Source organism: Apodemus sylvaticus, chromosome 20 (assembly GCF_947179515.1).
Source record: "Apodemus sylvaticus chromosome 20, mApoSyl1.1, whole genome shotgun sequence".
NCBI classification, from domain to species: Eukaryota; Metazoa; Chordata; class Mammalia; order Rodentia; family Muridae; genus Apodemus; species Apodemus sylvaticus.
In genome coordinates, this window is record NC_067491.1 from 6,332,606 (window position 1) to 6,347,684 (window position 15,079).

Sequence of the window (15,079 nt, forward strand, 5' to 3'; positions counted from 1 at the left end):
CACGCATGTGTAGTATGCAAACATGTATCTGTGCACGTGTCTGTGTGACATGGGTACAGTTGCCCTTCACCTATGCCTGTTGTCTATTGTAGTGGACAGCAGTCTGACTGTCTCTCTTTGTGTTTAAGGTGAGGGTGGGATTTAGGTCTGTGGCAGACACAATTACTTGACCTTCATTTCAATGCTATTCTTGTCTTGCGCAAACACTTTTATATGCACACAGTAGACTTCTGTATGCTTAACTGCAGGGACTAAAGTGATGGTTAAGTCTTTATCTCATTCTTGTGACATAGTCTCCTTCTTCTGGAACTCTCCAGAGCTGGTTCTGCTCAACACTATGTTTGGAGAAATCTGCACTGAGTGGGCTTCTGGGAAAAAGACATTTTTGGGCCCCATTGGTATAGCATGAAGATGCACTGGCAATAGTGAAAAGCTGAGAAGAGAGAGGCATGTGGAGACACAAAGACACTGTGTGACTGACTGATAGTGTGAGAAGACACAATGCCAAACCTGGAGCTCTATGATCCACATTACTTTATACGTGTGTGTGTGTGTGTGTGTGTGTATCTCGCGTTCACACGCACACACACATGAGTATGTAGAATATGTGTGCATGTACATGTGTGCATGTATATGTGTGCACATATGTGAGTGCATTTATGAGTGTGCATGTGAGTGTGTGCATGTGACTGAGTGTGCATGTGACTGTGTCCATGTGACTGTGTATGCATGTGTGGTGTGTTTGTGTGTGCATGCATGTGTGCACATATGTGTGCATTTGTGTGTACATGTATTTCTATGGGTGTGTGTACACATATATGTGTATGTATGCAGGTGTGTGTGTGTGTGTGTGCATGCACACATGCATGCACATAAAGATGGAAATGAGAGGTTGATGCTGGATGCCTTCCTTAATTGTTTTAATCTTAGTTTTGAGACAGGTGATTGAACCCAGAGCTGTCTGGACCGTGAGCTCCACAGATCTGCCTGTGCCCACTTTGCTTGCCCAGGGGTTGCAGGCGCGGGCTGCTGAGCCTGGCTTTATGTGTGGGTACTGCTGAGCCTGGCTTTCTGTGTGGGTACTGGCTATCTGAATTCAGGTCCTCAAACCTTTGTGGCAAGCACTTTCCTAGCCGAGTCACCTCCCTTGCATCCCTAGCAGAAATGCTTTTCTTGCCTAAGCCACCATTAAGGTTTTCTTTGATCCACTGCTAAAGCCAAAGGAAAGTGGCATCAAATGGAGAAAGACTTCACCACAAACATGAAGGCATTTAAAAATTAAAACAATGTTTTCTTATACAGATGTTTTGCCTTAGTGTGCGTATCTGTGCACTGTGTGTGTGTGCAGTGCCTACAGGGTCCAGCAGATCTGAAGTTAGAGATCTTTGACACATCAGCAGCTAGGACTAGAATCCCTGTCCTCTGGAGGAGCAGCCTGTGCTTTTCACTGCTGAGCTATCTCTCTAGCTCCATTTTGAGATGTTTGAGGAGTCCAGTTGAAGAGGCAGCTGAGTTCAGAAGGATGGGGTGGTTCTGACCTGGGGGGTACAGCAGAAGTACCCACAGAGGCAGTGGTATCTGCTAATCTCAGTAAAACTGGCAGTAGCAGCCAACTGAGGGGGAGCCCAGGGGATGGCGGATGGGAGGTGCCTCCTATGGAAACAACAGGAAGAGGATGCGATGACTAGTGGCTGATTGGTTAGTTGACACTTTGTTAGTTAGAGAAGGTAGCGTGTCTGTAACAATGTTTCATGGCTCTAGCACAGCAGGCCCCAGGGGCGAGTGGATGGTTCTTCCTCCACGTGATGACTTAGGGGACTGGGAGACTTTCATGTTGGGATTCTGCACTTCCTAGGGACCCAACCGTCATCCACATCTAGCTGATGGACAGGAAAGAAGAGTGCAAAGATGGAGGAGACATGCTCCTCCTCCACCTCCTCCCCCTCCTCCCCCTCCTTCCCCGTCCTCCCCCGCTCCTTTGTTTCTTCTCCTCTGCGTTTTTTTACTTGCAGTGGTGGGGGCCCAATCCTGGGCCTCACACATGTTAGGCAAACTACTGTTAAGCTATGTTCACAGCTTGATGCCAACTTCTTAAAGCCTTGATCCCAAAGTGACTATTTCTTCCTCTGTTCATGGCGAGGAGTTACTTGTCTCTTGTTTGCTTCAGAGGGAGTAGGAACTGTACCTGTGTGGGTGAGCAGATGGTCTCAGGTCCATCTTTAGATCTTAGAGCAGAAGAATAGATTTTGATAGGATTTTTTTTTTTTTTTTTTGCCATAGCCACTGTCTTTTGAAACAGTTGTTTGGGGTAAAGTTGGGGTGGGCAGAAACTTTGCAGAGTGTCAGAGTTCTCAGCTTCCTGGTGGAGTAAGATGGGAATGGGCCAACGATTTGCCCAATCATTTTTCCCATCATTGGCAAGTAAAGGAACTGAGGCAGAGGGAGCATTTTCTCCTCCTTGAAATTATATGTTGGACTCTACGAAAAGCTGAGTAATTGTTTATTGGGATCTCATATGGCTACAGTATTGACTTATGATTTAACAGAAGCCATGTATCAACAGTCTAAATCCTAACAGATGAGTCTGTCAAGTCTTCTTATATTAGCAGGAAGGAAACAAGGCATGTGGTCATTTTCTTTTTTAAAATGTCTATCTGATGACATCGTGGCTTACAACTAAGAGACAGAATTTCAGGAGTAGCAGCGCCTGTCATAAATGCTGCACTATCCACGTAATAAAATGATTTTCCCTGGTAGGACAAACATGGTACTAAGGAGGAAAGAGCCTTGCCTGATAAAATGGCTTTTATTAATCTCCTAATGTTTTTATTTTGTTTTAGAATTATGATCAGCTTCAAGAGAGCAGCAAGCCATTCACCATCAGAGCTAAGTATTACTGCTGTCCAGATATCTTTGGTTAATGCCTGCCGTTTATTTCAAACACAAAATGCCCCATTAAGAAAAATCAGCTATAATGGGCCTGCTTTATTATCAAGAAATTATACCTGTTATGGGAACCTTGCTAATTGTAAGCACTTGGATTTGTTTGGGTGATAAAAATAGATGAAGAAGGTCATTTGTTAGGAGGAGCACTTGGCGTGTGCGCTAGCATCATAAAACTGAAATAAAGTCTGAGAAGGCATGCTCACGGGGCCTGGGACTTGTCTGGGAATAGACTAGACCAGGAGCTGACATGGAATAAGGGATAGTGTGGGGAGCTGCGGACAGGTCTCCCCTCCGCCGTTCCCAGTAGCCAAGCTGACCTTGTATTTTCTTCTCGTGTCACGTGTGAACTGGCTTCAGATTCCAAGACTTTAGACCAGAGGTTCTCAACTTTCCTGGCACTGCCACCCTTGAATACAGTTTCTCATGCTGTGGTGACCCCAACCGTAATTTCATTGCTGCTTCGTAACTGTAATGCTGCTACTGTTGTGAATTGTAATGCAAGTATCTTATATATAGGATATCTGATTCAGTTGATACCTGCTGAGAAAGGGGAGATCCGTTTTCTCCAATGGAGTGTCACTGGGTATAGCAACAACACCCCAGGAGAGGCTTCCTGCTTAGGAGTAGTTGGCCAACTCAAAATGAACTCACTTCCCCCAACCTCCTTTTCTTTCTTTTTTCTTTGAGACAGGGTCTGTACTGGCTGGTTTTGAGTGTCAACTTGACACAGGCTGGAGTTATCACAGAGGAAGGAGCTTCAGTTGGGGAAGTGCCTCCATGAGATCCAGCTGTGGGGCATTTTCTCAATTAGTGATGGGGGGGGGGGAGGGCCCTTTGTAGGTGGTACCACCTTTGGGCTGGTGGTCTTGGGTTCTATAAGAGAGCAAGCTGAGCAGGCCAGGGAAAGCAAACCAGTAAGAAATATCTCTCTATGGCCTCTGCATCAGCTCCTGTTTCCTGACCTGCTTGAGTTCCAGTCCTGACTTCCTTTAGTGATGAACTGCAATGTGGAAGTGTAAGCTCAATAAACCCTTTCCTCCCCAACTTGATTCTTGGTCATGATGTTTGTGCAGGAATAGAAACCCTGACTAAGACAGGGTTCTACTGTGTTGTTCAGGCCAGTCTGGAACTTGTAATCCTGCTTTAGTTTCCCAAGTACCAGGGTTACAGACATGCATCAGCTTGGGTGATGGGTCATCAACTTGATCCATCTTCCTTAACCTAAATGTTCTGGTGTCACCTCTGACTCCTCCTTCCCTCCCTCCCCTCCCCTCCTGTATTTTCTTGTTTTCAATCAGAAGTTTCCCTCTTAATTTCTCCGCTACGTCTGCTCCCACTGATGTAGTCTGGGCCACCACCATTTCTTTCTTTTCTTGTGACAAGGTCTTACTGAGTAGCCCAGGCTAGCCTTAGACTCATAAGTATGCTGTGGGGCTCCAGTTTCCCGACTACTGGGCTTGCAAGTGCGTAGCAGTGCCTGGCTATCATCAGTTCTTGTTTTACATGCTGTAGTCTGCTCATCCAACCTGCACATTCTTAGCATGCCATCTTCCAAGCAAGGATTTTTTTTATTTAATTATTTATATGTGTCCCAGGCTGGCTTTGAACTTGCTATGAAGCAGAAGATGACTTTGAATTTCAGATTTCCCTGCTTCTACCTCCCAAGTGCTGGGATTTCGGGCATACCTGGCTTATGTGGTACTAGAAACCAAACTTAGGGTTTTGTGCAGATGAGGCAAGCACTCTACCAGCAACCCTAGCCTGAAGGAAATTTTTTTTTTTATAATCTTTTGTTTTATAGTGGTTCCCACAACTTTTTATTTTGAAACATTTCAAATCTACACAAAACTTGGATTAAGAGAATTGTAAACACTATTTTGGTCTGCTCCAAAGTGGGTACACATTCATGTTTTAAATGTTAGCCTTTTGGGTAACATTGGTGCAGACATGAGAGCTTCTGTCTCCCCGAGAATGGATCAGGACTCTGCAAATTCCTTATGTAATATTGGATCCTCTTCTTGGGTTCCCTCTTGGGTTCTTGGTAGAGTATCTGGTGTCTTCTTCCACCTTTGAATTTCCTGAAATTTGCCCCATTTCTGTAGTTTTAGGGTGTCACAGGAAAGAGCTAATGGCCGAAGCCACACATAAACGTAAGATGGACACTTGGAGAATCTCAGACTGTGTCAATGGACCCTAACCCTCTTCTGTTTGTTCACAAAGGCAACTGGGTCATATCTGCCCATTTAAAAACTGTGGGTTATGATGCCAACCACTCTAAATGGTGATGGGAAAAGTCACCAGGGGAGCTGTGGTCCTGAGGTGTTAAACACTTTTCCTTGCATACTCAATAATGAGGCCCCTGAAGGAGCCAGTATTTGCTGATGCTCCAACTCCTCTGAGGGATTGGGTCTGTCTGGAGGCAGATGGGCCTGTGGTGGTCCCATCTTGCACTGAGAATCCCCAACACTAAAACCACTGCCCTGCAGGAGGATCTGGGTAGCTATTGCATCAACAGAAGCAAATCAGCCTGGGACAGCACCCACCGAACAGTACAGCGTCTCCATTAGTTTTCATAAAACTTTTATTTAACCTTTTATCACCAGGCATCTGACAATATAAGACCAGGCAAGATGAGCAAGACGAAGGTCTTCTACTGGATGAGGGTTTCAGCTCTGAGGACAGGCAATGAGCCCGGGGGCTAAGAGTGGACTATGTCAGGAAGTCAGTCTACCACACATCTCTGATCAAGTTTTCTTTTTTGATTTATGGGAGAAGTTGGGGACATACCTAGAAATTCCGTGTGTAATTCTGAAATGGTAGTCTTTGAAGGGTTTAGGGAGCACTCCCATTATTTCTACTCCCCCCTTTTTAAAAAAAAATCTTTATTGGGGTTGGAGAGATGGCTCAGTGGTTAAGAGCACTGATTGCTCTTTTGAAGGTCCTGAGTTCAAATCCCAGCAACCACATGGTGGCTCACAACCATCTGTAATGGAATCTGACACCCTCTTTGGGTGCATCTGAAGACAGCTACAGTGTACTTACATATAATAAATAAATAGATCTTCTTTTAAAAACAAATCTTTATTGAGGTGAAGAAACTGAGAGCTATGGTCAGCGCTTGATTTTGTTCCACTGCCTTTCTCACTGTCCAAGAGCCTCCAAGTGGAATCTGCTGGTTCTTAGGGAAGAATTCAAGTGGGAGACACAGACATTATAAATGGAAGTTTATTTAGCAAAGAAAAAGCAAAGTGTATTTGAGAGAGACTGGAGTGGGCTGTCCTAAGGGTCAGGGAATAGGAAGTTCTCTGACTGGGTTTTATGAACACAGGTGAGGTAGGTATGTTTATCAGGTAAAATAATAATGCTTTTTCCCACTCCCAAATTATGATGAGGCCTTTCTTTCTTTCTTTCTTTCTTTCTTTCTTTCTTTCTTTCTTTCTTTCTTTCTTTCTTTCTTTCTTTCTTTCTCTCTCTTTCTCTCTTTCTCTCTTTCTCTCTCTCTCTCTGTCTCTCTTTCTCTCTTCCTTCCTTCCTTCCTTCCTTCCTTCCTTCCTTCCTTCCTTCCTTCCTTCCTTCTTTCTTTCTTTCTTTCTTTCTTTCTTTCTTTCTTTCTTTCTTTCTTTCTTTCTTTCTTTCTTTCTTTTCTTTCTTTCTTTCTTTCTTTCTTTCTTTCTTTCTTTCTTTCTTTCTTTCTTTTTTGTTTTCAAGGCAGGTTTCTTTTTGTAACCCTGGCTGTCCTGGAACTCACTCTGTAGACCAGCTGGCCTCGAACTTAGAATTTCACCTGCCTCTGCCTCCCAAGAGCTGGGATTAAAGGCGTGCGCCACCACTGTCAGACATTTTTTTAAAAATATTTTTAAATATTTCTTTTTATGATTTATTTATTTATTATATGTAAGTACACTGTAGCTGTCCTGCAGACACCCCAGAAGAGATCTCATTATGGATGGCTGTGAGCTACCATGTGGTTGCTGGGATTTGAACTCAGGACCTTCGGAAGAGCAGTCAATGCTCCTTATCTGCTGAGCCATCTCTCCAACCCCAAGATATTTCTTGATTTTTCTAGAAAAGCCTATAAGATAAAGGTTCAAAATCCCAATGTAAACATCATAATTATGAGCCAAGATCTTTGAGGAAGCAGACCCCCGCCCCCATCAGCACGCATGCGTAGCAGATACGAGGGACAGCAAGTCCGCAGCCTCAGCGCATTTACACATGCAGAGGCATACTGCCAATAGGGGCACACGGCTCTTTTATTTTTTGTGATGCAGCTTCTGTTTCCTTGTTACTTACTTCCAGAAACTGCCCAGGGTCCCATGATGGGTGTCACAGCTAACTGTTGGTTAAGACAGCTTGCCCTGTTTAAACTTGAGGCTTTATCACGTAAACTGGGGATGTGTTTTACAATATTTTGTCAAGGTGTCCAAACAGGAAGTGCTTGCCTTCTGTCTAGGACCTGCCTTCTGGCGTCACTGCTCACAGGAATTCTGTATCTTCTGATGCTTTATTCCAGTGATAAAGGACTTTGTAAAAATGGCAACTGGATCTTGGCATAAAATACTTCATCATTGTCTTTTCTCCTCTTTCTTTCCATTTGCCCCTCAAAGCGCTCCAGTTGCACTGTGGTTGGTCTAGATCTTTACATTCCGTCAGCTTCGCCTGTTTCTTAGGGGGCGTTTCTGCTTAATTAAGGGTGGTTTCGAGGACACAGAGCACTAGAAGAGAAGTGAATAGGGCGTTCTTGGTGGCAAGTAAAAGAAATTGAACTACGGACGACACAGAGTATGACTTACCGGTTAACGTTTCAGGAAAAGGATGGGGTAGATCTGGCATCAGGAATAGCCGGAACCAAGAAACCAAACACGGCAATAACACATGCCGCTTGTCTGAGCATGGGATTGTTTGCTCAGACTAGACACTTGTGCCTGGCCACAGATGAGTAGCTTCAGCATCGCAATACCCGCCCCCCCCCCCCCCAACCCTGTGACCCAATAGAAACATCCTTCTTCATCATTTTAATTTGGAAAGAGACCCAGGCTGGAGTTCCAACTGCCTAGAACTGAGTAGTCACAGAGACCAAAGGATGAGCCCTTGTGATTGGCTTGCTTGGATCAAGTCCCCGCCTCCGCACAGGATGCACGTGGTTGGAGAAGGATCTTTGAGAAGAGGCCTTCTCCATTCCTGTTTTAACTGCTCAAGTTTTTCTTCCCCATGTTTAATCTATGTGTTTATAAAAGGACATGGAGACAGCACTGGTCCCCATCCCTCTTCATCTGCCGTAAACTCTGACTATCTAACCAACTCTTGTCCAGAGCACACTCAAAAGGAGTGGCCGACTTTTGTCCGGAGCAGGAGGGCGGCACGCCACAGGACAGGAGCCCTACCAGTGAGAGCAGGATTCAGGCTGAGTGTCCCCAGGGCACAGGTCCCACTGAATTCATCTTTACTGGCAGGACAGAAGTGAATGTGCTCCGGCAGAAATCTCCAGTCCACGGCTGCAGGGGTTTCTATGTTTCAGGCACTTGATAATGAGAACCAGACATTTCTGTGTGCTGAGAACTGGGGGAGGGGGAGGCAGAGAGAGCAAAGGGAACCTGTTCTGTGTCTTGACCCTGCGGCCTTCCCCTATTTTCTTTTTGGTATGTGTCAGCTCAGGAGCTTGCTTGGGGCTTCCCCAGACAGCTCTTTGGGGGGGGGGGGCGGGAAACAATGCTTGCTAGGTTTCACGTCTTATTTTTAATCAGCTTAAAAATTTAGTCAGAATAATGTCGGGCACATACAATTGTCAAAAAAGAAAAAATCTATTAATTAGCTACCCACAGGCTACCTTCTCAAGTTCGATTTAAGCCCTAAGGAGAAAATGACACACAGCTCTGTTGTAAAGCCGGGTATGGAAACCACCACCCGGGGCTGGAGCATTAGCAGAGCTGCTGCTTCTCAAGGATTCGGGAGAAAGGCCTTGGGAGCTCATTACTGGATCACTGAACTGGGGAGAACTAGAGTTCCCTTAACTCTTTGCTTTATATTCATATTGCAGTTTGTGTGACAACAAGAACCAAGCATCCACTCTGCCAATGACAGCTGATGTTTCTAATCACCCGAGAGGTCTCATTTCAGGAGACGTGCATAGAGGTGACAGGAATCAGCCCACAGCCTAGAACCTTGGGGATCCAAACACTCAGAATAGACACAACCTGGATTCAGCCAAGAAGCACATTTCTCTTCAGGCCTACGGTCCTCTGCGCATTCATCTTATCAGAGCTCAGTCAGGAGGCCTCCTGCCTCAGCAATGACATGTTTCTGCCAACCAAGCAGCCAGTCCTGACCAGTCGTCTTCCTCTAACTCCTCCCTCATTTTCTCTCCTGCACTCTTTGCCTGATATCTGACTAAAGACCCAATGGTCTATGGTGGGATTTTTTATAGGTCTCTTCAGGCCTTGAGATCCTGCATTCTGAACAGATTTTGAGGTGATACCAGTGTTGATAGTCCTGGGGACAAACTGTGACTAGCAAGGGGCTGTACTGGCTGGTTTTGTGTGTCAACTTGACACAAGCTGTAGTTATCACTGAGAAAGGAACCTCCCTTGAGGAAATGCCTCCATGAGATCCAGCTGTGGGGCATTTTCTCTATTAGTGATTAAGGATGGGAGAGCCCCTTGTGGGTGGTGCCATCTCTGGGCTGGTAGTCTTAGGTTCTATAAGAGAACAGGCTGAGCAAGCCAAGGGAAGCAAGCCAGTAAGAAACATCCCTCCATGGCCTCTGCATCAGCTCCTGCTTCCTGACCTGCTTGAGTTCCAGTCCTGACTTCCTTTAGTGATGAACAGCAATGCAGAAGTGTAAGGTGAATAAACCCTTTCCTCCCTGACTTGCTTCTTGGTCATGATGTTGTGCAGGCATAGAAACCCTGACTAGGACAGGGGCTAAGTCACACAGAAGACATAAGGGGAGCTGACACCTTAGATAAGAAGCTGGTATAGTAATCAGGACCCTGTGCTGCAGAGGGAAGGTCCTGGATGAGCCTTAGCTTATCTCTGAGTTGCTGGTTTTTCCTCATCTTCCAGTCCTCTTCCACAGATTATACAAGGGCTGCATCTTAAAAGTGTGTTTTGAAGATAATCATTTTGTATGTGTGGGTGTTTTGTTTGAATATACATATGTGCCCACAGAGACCTGAAGAGGGCACTGGATCCCCTGGAACTGGAGATAGAGATGGTTGTGAACCACCATATGTGCCAGGAATTGAACTCAGGTCTCCTGCAAGAACAAGTGCTCTAAACTACTGAGTCATCTCCCCAGTCCACGGGTGCATCTTTTGAATGGAACCCATTTTATTTATTTATTTATTTATTTATTTATTTATTTATTTATTTGGTGTATTAGTTTGGGTTCTCTAGGGTCACAAAACGTATGGATAGTCTTTATATAGTTAGGGAATTTGTCAATGACTTACAGTCTATAGTTCAACTCCCCAACAATGATCATCAGCAGCTGTGGATGGAAGTCCAAGGATCTAGCAGTTTCTCAGTCCCACGAAGCAAGCAGGCAAGGAAGAGTGAGAGAGAATCTTCCTTCTTCTAATGTCCTTCTATATCTCCAGCAGAGGGTGTAGCCCAGATTGAAGGCTGTAGGTCTCCAGCAGAGGGTGTGGCCCAGATTAAAGGCGTGTGCCTCCATGCCTTTAATCCCAAATGATCTTCAACTCGGAGATCTCCTTGTCTTAGCCACTATGCTTCAAGGTCTCCATGCCAAGATCCAGGTGAGAAACTTATATCTCTGAGCCTCCAAATTAGGATCATAGGTGAGTCTTCCAATTCTAGACTGTAGTTCATTCCAGGTATAGACAAGTTGACAACCAGGAATAGCCACTACATCTGGTTTTTCAAGACAGGGTTTCTCTGTGTAGCCCTGGCTGTTCTGGAACTCACTCTGTAGACCAGACTGGCCTCCAACTCAGAAATTTGTCTGCCTCTGCCTCCCAAGTGCTGGAATTACAGGAGTGCGTCACCACTGACTGGCTTAATGGAACCCATTTTGTGAGCTAATTTGAGGAGACTTGAGTTTCTTCCTTGCAGCCACATATGCCTTGGGTAGGTCAGGGAAGACAACCTCGCCATGTAGAGAAAAGCCCTCAGTGATTTTCAGTGCTCAGGAAGCATGGATAACGAGGTCTGGCTCACCCATTGGTGGCGGTAATCCTCCCCATCGGGCCTCATCTTCTGCTGGGTGGGCAGACACTCAGAGTCCGTGCTGTCGGGGAAGACCCGGCTCTGATCTGACTTTTCCAGTCAGGACCTCTAGTTAAGAGAGATGCAGCTTTAAAATAAAAATACTCCCATATTGGAGATTGAATACAAAAAGAAAAAAAAATGACCCATCTGACATATCAGAAAATACAACAAACGAGTGCATGGTGGGGATTCTAATGTGACAGGCAGTCTGTCACATTAGCTGAGCTTTTACCATGCCCCAGAATAATTTCTGGCTACAGCCATGCTAAAGTACGAAATAGCTTGTGTTCTATTGTCTAAAATGTTTGCAAATATATTTTAGATAAGGCGAGGAAGAATTGAATATATACAGTGACTCTCTTATCTATTTATTTGAAACAATGACTCCCTGTGTAGCCCAGGCTGACTTTGAACTCATGATTTTCCTGCTTCAGCCTCCTAAATCTGAGATTGTATGAAAGCACCCTGCCTGGGGAATTGTTTTGTTACTGGCCCTGTATAGATTTAATGCTGTAAGCAGCAATAAAGACAGTAGGTTTTATTCAGCATGTGTATGTGAAAGGAACCAAGTCTTTTGGGCAATTCAATATTGAATATCACTCAGCTGTGTAAGACACTGTGCTGGGCACAGCAGAGGGTTTGAAAAATGGAGTAAACTGCTGAGTTCAGGTTTTTTATATTCATGGAAAAAAGGATAAAATGTGTTATTCCTCCCCTACCTCCGATTTCTCCGAGTCTGCGGTCCTTCCTCTCAGCCCACTGACACAGCACTAACGGTGAGCTCTTTGTCTCAACATCAAGTGATGAGGGCAGTGTCTTAGTCTGTGTTCCTCTGCTGTGAAGAGACACCATGACCACAGCGACTCGTATAAAGGAAAGCATTTCGTCGGGGGTTTGCTTACAGTTTCGGAGGCTTACAGTGATTACCATGGCAGAGAGCATGGTGGTGTGCAAGGTGCTGGGGCAGCAGCTGGGAGCTGCATACTGGCCTTCAGGCAGAGGGAGAGAGACAGAGAGACAGAGAGACAGACACAGAGACACAGAGACACAGAGATACAGAGACACAGAGAGATAGAGAGACACAGAGACAGAGAGACACAGAGACAGAGAGACACAGAGACACAGAGACAGACAGAGAGACAGAGATAAAGACAAAGAGACACAGACAGAGGGAGACAGAGACACAGAGACATAGATACACACAGAGACACAGAGACATAGATACACACAGAGACACAGAGATATTGAGACTGGGTCTTGATTAGACTTTGAAAACCTCAAAGTCCCTTCCCCCATGACACACTCCCTCCAACATGGCCACATTTCCTACTCCTTGTAATCATCATTTCAAACAGTTCTGCTCAGTCCCTTAGCCGACTGAGCATCAAACCCATGAGCCTGTGGGGCCTTTGTTCTTATTCAAGCCACTATAGGCAGATTAAAAAAAAAAAAAAAAAACACATTCAGTGCTGCTCAGATCTGGTACTGCAAGTGAGGTTCCTAGGAGTCCGTCCTAGCTGGCCTTCCCTCTCCCAGTCTGCACTACAGCCAGAGCCCAGCTAACGCTGCTGGCAAAACGTCCCCTTCCTCTGCTCTCTCACCTCTTTGCATTCTCAGGAAATTCCTTCTTGACATCCGTAAGAGGTCATTTAGCAAAGCTAAGTCAGATGCTAGACAGCAAATTGATACAGCCTGTTTAACTGGTCAAGTCCTATAGCCTGGTCTGTCATCTAGCCTTCCTGCCTATGTTTCTCAGATGTGTAGCAGGACCAAGAATGTTAAGGGCTTACATGGCCCTAAAGTCCATATATTGGAGTCCTGGTCCTCAGTGCAGTCTGTATTAGAGACAGGGTCTTCAAGGAGGAAAGTAAGAATCCCTCATGGCATCCAGGAGTCAAAGAGACAAGCACAGTCCCCGAGAGGGCTCTTCTGCAATGGTTCAACTCCCTTCCACCCCTCCCCAGCCTGTCACAGGCTGGTAGCCGGCCAGCCTTTAACACGTAAGCCTTCGGGGGAGAGCATTTTGGACCTAAGCTATAGCAGCTTTCAAAGCATCAAAATGGTGAGAAAATAGGTTTCTGTCATTTCAGCCACCCAGTGGGTTAGAGCCACCTGAGATCATGGATGGGTCCAAAGGGGGCTGGACGGCTAGGAGAGGGGAGGACAAGGGTGTGCCTCTGAGGATGGGCACTAGTGACTGGCCTGCCTCTCTGGAGATCACCACCTTTGTCTTTTTCATGTAGGATGTTGTTTCTGACCTACAGGGAGTGAGAACTGCCTCTCTGTGATAAGATGTAGTGTGTGTTTGATTCTAGAGTTCCAGTAGGAACATTACTTCATCCTAGAATATGTCTGTCTCATGGCATCTCTTTATAGTGACTTTTGGCCCCAGAACTACAGTTTTATGGAAGCTGAAGTCAGAGATCTGGGCATTTCTGAAGTTTCGTTAGCACCCATAAACCAGCCTCCCAGACTGCTGTTGTGGCCATCAGTGCCTCTGTTCCTGGAGAGTTATTAGGAGGAAGAGCTGCTGTATCCCAGCCACCAGGAGATGCACAAGCTCTGATAATTAGAATGAAGTAAAATCGATGAGTGAACGAATGTGCAGTTTACGTGCAAAGGTAACCTTTTGTTCTTTCCAATTAGGTTCTCCCCTGCGGACTTGGCAGATGAGGCCGTGTTATAAATAGAAGTGATATTTTATGGGGTTCTTCTAACTGAAATGTACGTGAGGTCAGATTCCAATCAAGGTAATATATAGAAGTAATGAGCTGAGCCCACATCCCCAAGCATCTGCCCATCTAGTGGCAATAAGTGGGCAAAGATGAAATGGGGAGGGGGTTTGCAGAAACAACAGCTAAATGTTACATGTGTGGATGGAGGACAGCGACTTGTCTCCTTGTAATGAATGCTTGCCAGTGATAATTGACTTCATTTGTTAATTGTATTCATGGTATTAATGAGATCGTTAGCATAACAGTCACATCCTCTGCTTCTGTGGTCTCAGTCTGGGGAATCACAAGTTCTATACACCTTGTTGCTATAGATATACTCACGCATCCCAATTCCGTACACATTCAAAGGCCATCTGTGCTGGCTTCACACAAGGGCACCCTGGAACTATTCCTTACCTGTTTTTAGTGGCACTCTTTTTTTAAGATTTGGTAGGTATCTTTTAAAAGTATTGTCTTTCATATTCATGTCAAAGATCCAGATTTAGCTTCTGTGATCAATAAGGTGATCTATTTTTTCTCAAATTCCACATACCAGTAAGACAGCCATGGACTAAGAATCTGGAAGGAGAAAAATAGCAAGAAGGAAGTAGAAGAGGTTGGGTTCATGATATGTCACCCTTAAACACATACCTGGTTCACAGAACATTATCCCTAAACACCTTGGCATTGAGAGAGTCATGGAATGGGAATGAGGTTTCTAACCTCTGTTGACTCTTCCTTCTGAGGTAGGAGACTTGACCCTAACACAGAGGGAAGGCACATTCTGGTCTCTGAAGACCGGGTATCGAGAAGAATCTGGACAGACAGGCCTTGCTAAACTCCACCTAGGTTGGAACCACTAGCACAACTCCTTATTTCATCATGATTTCTGAGGCTGGTGGAGCATACCTTTAATCCTAGCACTCATGGGCAGAGGCAGGTAGATCTCTGTGAGTCTAGACCAGGCAGGTAGATCTCTGTGAGTCTAGACCAGCCTGGTCAACATAATGAATTCCAGAATAGCCAGGGCTACATAGAAAAACCCTGTTTTAGACCAATCAACCAACCAATCAACCAACCAATCTACCAACCAACCAACCCTATCTTCCCATGACTGCCCACTTCTTATCAAACCTAAGAGTAAAAACTTGAGTTTCTTTGGGTTCTCATTTTTGAAGGCTCTTGTGTTA